Here is a 5,608-nt window from a genome sequence, read left to right as displayed (position 1 = left end):
GGACTTAAGTTAACTGACACACCACAGGTATAATGCCCACAAGGTTGATTCCTTTAAGTGGGATACCAGTTTTTACGTAATGCAACTGTCAGGTGTACGCCTACACCCCGTGCTTAGGTCGTGGCCATTTCATGAATGATGCCAAGGATATCCGGGACATGGTCATTTAACCCCCAAGGGCCATACACCAAATAATACATATCAAACAGGTTATGTAAATACATCAATCATAATACGATTTAAATGACTACATACACCCGACCAAGCAGTACTTTTATAGTACCGTATCCCAAGCCCGTATAGGGAAAATAAGATAAGAGTATTTACCTGAGCAAAGTATAAATCAAATACAACAAGTGCACGTAGCTTGTACTGGGCTCCTAATCTGGAACGAAGGTTTTTAATAACCTATTAGAATCCTAACGGGTCTTTAATTAAGCTTAGACTTAGACCGTTTAGTTTTCAAAAGAAAGACACGGTTCAAACGCATGTTAAAGCGAAGACCGGTTTAGAATGTGGTTTTGACCCGACAAGCTTGCATGCTTGTTTAATATGGGTAACTTAAACACATTCTGGATTTTGAGACAAAAATGATATGGTGTGACCCGTTTCGGCTAATATATGCAAACTAGTTACATAAGCCGATCCGAACGCGAAATGTGCGTAACGAGTAACCACAAGAGTCATGTACAAGTTTCCTAAGTTAGTATGCCTTAAATATGTTGTGACATCAGTAATATATCTTCTATTATGCCCCAAATGAATTTAAACTCAAATTACGCCCCGTAGGGGTATTTTGGTCATTTAAAAGATTATAAAAGAGTTTAAATATAATTCTGAGTTTCGGGTCTGATGAAATCAGTAAAAATACTTAATTTACTAAGTTATATCAGAAGGGTATAACTATTATGTGAAATTTATCATTCCTAACCATACTATGCACCGAAAGGGCATTTTGGTAATTTCACCTAAGGTTTAAAGGTCAAATCCGGAAATCTGACTTCAAAACTTTTACCTACTGTTGGAACATAAATGTTAACTTAAAATATCAGTAGGTATCAAGTCTTATATATCTAATATGGTTTTAATACATACTATGCGTTTAAAATGCTTAAAAACGCTTAAAATGGCGATTTTGAGCTATTTCCGGGTTCTCAAAGGAAAGCTGATAATTTTATTATTCCAGAAGGCTCAAAATACTTTATCTATCATATTAGCTCAGTAGAAAAAGGTTTGGAAACTCACTTTATAGCCCAAAAGGGCAAAACCGACAACTACCGAATTAAGCTTAGAACTCTAGGTTATGATCAGCCCTAAAATAAATAAAAATCTCCAAAAATTCCAAAATATTATTTTATATCAGTGGGTAAAAAGTTTGGTATCAAAATTGGGTTTAGATAGGCTATATGCTAATTACGCCATTTAATTACTTAAAGGTTTTCTAATTACGCTATTGAGCGTAACTCTTAATCTAGACCTCAAACTGATGTCAAATTCTAGGTACGAGTTTATAAATCAGTACCTAAGGTTTCTACTCTTTTACATTTTCAAAATTCACGTGTTAAGGCCATAAGGGCATAATAGTCAACATTTAGGCATTTAACGGAAATATGCATATGAATCGGATAACTAATGAACCAAGTTGTATAATCACAGAGGGTTATACTTATAGCGAACTTGGTCCTATTACAGCTCTAAGGCATTCCTAAACGATGCTCAAACGGGTCAGAACTGAAAGTCAAAGCATAAGTCAAACTATGCGACTTTCGGTCCCGAACCGAGCTTAAACTAAAAATTGTCGAGTTGAACATGTTTAGACATGTTCTTACATTAATTACCAAGTTATATTAATGTCAAAACAGGTTGCATAGCTTCTACATTGCTAATTATGCATTTATTTGAAAATTAGCTTTCTGTTGACTTTTTATAATCAAGTTTGACTCGACAATTGACCTAATTAGAGTGGAAATCAGAGGGTGACCTTTTAAGGGTTTAATGCCCACATAATTACCAACTCATAGGTACTTTCAATTTGAAATTTGACAGGAGCAATTAAGATTAATGACGAAGTCAAACCTTAATTACGACGGTTTGACTAAACACTAATAAACTAAGCAAAACTTAATTAAAGGAGGTTAAGCATACTTACAATAGTCCTAAGCACAACTAGTGATCATTAGGAAAAATGCTTAAGCTCCAGGAACCTCCAAGAGGTGAGTTGTGAAGTTGCAAGTGAATGAGCAATTTGAAGAACACAACTAAAGACCCTTATATAGGTTTCTTAGATCATCAACATCATTACAAACAAGTCTATGAATGTTATGGGATCATTCCAAGTGTCCCTAGACCCTTTAAAACCATCAAACAAGCTCCAATTATTGAAAACCAGGCATCTAAGTGGGTTAAACCGGCTGGAAGAGGCAGCTGTGCACATTTTTTGCATCTGTAGGTCTCACGCGGCCGGTATGGATGTCTGATTTGGTTACAAAGTTTCAAATATTGCACATTTGGTCCCCGGTCCTTCTAAACTTGATTTTAAGCTCATTTCTTGCACTTTAAACCTCCAAACTTGACTTTTAAGGACCCCAAGTCATAAACCAACTTTGTTTGGTCCCCGGTTATTCATACGTTCACCGAAAAGTCTTAAATTTCAACATTGTCGCTTTTAACCCCCCGTATACGAATATTGTCACAACTTTCTCATACTTAATCGAAACCTTGTGAAATTTTTATCACACATTCTAGTGAGTATAATTTATCATGACAAAGCTTCGGGTTTGCTAAAAGGTCATTCAGAGGTATACTTTAAACATGTTGACACATTTAGCCCCTGTAGTTTGTAATTCCTCACTTTCTTTCACAATTAGCTTCGTATGATCCTGATTTATTCGTTTTAAGGGTATAAACATCATGTAGGGTTATTGAAAGACATATTTATTCATTGTTGACATTTTGAATCCTTTTACACACATAGATTCCCTGTTTGTCAACTTTAGTCCTTCATACGTAATCTTTCACACGTTCAAAGCTTATGACACGTGTCAATACATTATTGGACATGAATTTTCGAGGTGTTACATCCTCACCCCCTTAAAAGAAATCTCGACCTCGAGATTTGCTAAAATGCTGGAAGTTATTTTTGTCGCATAATGGACTTAACTTTTATAGCATATCTGGAGTCTCTCCAAGATCCCAAGTTGACCTCTATAATAGGTATATGTATCTTTTTTGGAGCTTCTTAACCTGTCGATCCTTCATCGATAAAGGTTTCTCATCATATCATAAATCTGCATATCATTATGTGATAATGCTTCTCGACTTATTGATGAAACATATCCTTAAATCATTAGTGTGGGTAATATTGCGAGTTCCACCACGTTCCATAAATAGGTTTTAGTTTAAGAACTATTGATCTTGATACATTCGATTCCTTCGAATGATTTCATATATTCAGAGCTTAACTAGCCTGATAATTAACAGATTGGCACACCTTTCCAGGGTGATATCTTTTGTTGAACCTTATTCCTTAATAAGAACTTAGGAGGTTTCTATTTCCATTAATCTTGATTTTTCTGCCGAATAGTGGCAACTTACAGATGAATATGGATTTGTCTGATCTTATTCATTGTTTCCAATGCAACTTTCAGATCCTGATAATTGGACTTACCAATCTTCTGTCTAACAATGGATGCTTAACATTCCATCCATACAAGGTCTCCTAAGGAGCAGCCTTAATACTTATATTAACTATTATAGAAAAGCTTATCTTAAGGTGAGATGGTTATTCCAACCACTGCTTAAAATCAATCTTGTTGGGATTGAACCCTATCAGAGGAACAGATAATTAAAGCCAAAACTGGATCAGAGCAGTGGATCCAGAATAAGCAGATGTTTACATACAAGTCTCTCCCCTTGAAAGTGATTTCAACATCTGATGACCTCCTATCTGCTGATCTTGCTAAAATGCTGACCTACAACTGCTGATCAAGTAAAGACCTGATGATAGACTAAAGCCCTGCTGATTCAATCTACTGCCTTGAGTCAAGCTCTGCTGATCCGGACAAGTACTGCTGGGTTCACAGCAGTAGAAGGTTGCAGCACCTAATCAATAGTCTGTTTTGTAATGTAATGTAGTAGCAGTAGTTAACACAACAAAGTTTGTATAGATCAGAGGTTAGAGTTTGTTAGGAGGTTAGATGTCACTTTCATGGTGACGTCAGCTAAGATGCTCAGTAGTTTGCAAGTGCCTATAAATAGTTCAGTACTTTGTGCTGTTCTATTAGCTCTTTTGCACAATCGTCTTCTTTGCATGAACAAACAACTGAGCTCTGGCTGAGGGGGAGTTTGCATTCATTCATCAATCATTGTAATCGTTGTTGAAATAAATTCAATCTTTCGGTTCATTGTGTAAAGATGTTTGATCAAAGTATTACTCTCGTTTGATTGTATGCAAAGTTTGTTTTCACCATAATTCCGCTGCACACTCATTCACTTTCACTTTAATTACAAACACAAAATACAATCAAAATCAAACTCAGATCCAACAATTGGTATCAGAGCTTGGACAGTCAAATTTGATTTAACAATCATTTTGACGTAAATGTTCAGCTCATAACAGTTGATACTGATCGTTTGTTCGTTTGTTGAAAAACAGACCAAGGATTAATCACCATTAAAGTTGATTTCTCAGTGTCTGTAAAACAACCAGAATGACGTCACAATCTCAGGATGATAAAAACATCGGCTCTCTTTTTAAACCACCTATGCTAAAAAGAAATGAGTACAACATCTGGCAGAGGAGGATGGGTCACATCCTCGCTCAACAAAGCACAGGTTGTTGGAGGTCTGTCGTCTTTGGTCCCCATGTTCCTACAGTGCCAAGCACTGAAGATACTAAAAAGTTCGTTCCAAAACCAGTTGAAAACTATACCGAAACCGACTTTCAAAAGATCGAACTAGATGCTAAAGCGTTTAGCATCATAGCTTCAGCGCTGCCCAATGAAATATATGCTGGACTGTTACACTGTAACAGTGCCAAAGAATTGTGGGACGCGCTTAAGGAACAGTTTGGGGGTACCGAAGAAGTCATTGAAAACAATAGGGAAATCCTGAACCAACAGTATGAAACATTTTGTCATGTTATAGGTGAATCACTGACGCAACAATTTGAGCGTTTCAACTGTCTCATCAGTGAACTGAGGCTTGTTAAAACCACTTTTACAAACTCAACTCAAAATAGCAGGTTCCTCAGGTCACTACCGGAAAAATGGGACACCATAGCTTTTGTCACCCGAAATTCACCTGAGTTCAAGGATCTGACCTTGACCCAACTCCATGGTCGACTCCTGACCTACGAAAGGGAGTTGAACCAGAAAAGGAAGTTACAAGAGTCAGGAAAAACCGTTGATGATTATACATTCGGTAACACTGCTCTTTTGGGTCAAGAAGAATCTGGGAGTAGTGGTAAGGATCAGGGTTATGATCACTTCATTGACATAACTGCTGGTGCAAATTTTAACAACCCTGATCCTCACTCTACAAGTTATGCATTCACTGCAAACGAAAACCAGATGTCAGACAATCTAAGCTTTGAACTCAATGATCTACA

The sequence above is a fragment of the Helianthus annuus genome, chromosome 10, assembly GCF_002127325.2.
Source record: "Helianthus annuus cultivar XRQ/B chromosome 10, HanXRQr2.0-SUNRISE, whole genome shotgun sequence".
Classification (NCBI taxonomy): Eukaryota; Viridiplantae; Streptophyta; class Magnoliopsida; order Asterales; family Asteraceae; genus Helianthus; species Helianthus annuus.
Note: the sequence above shows the minus strand (reverse complement) of the source record.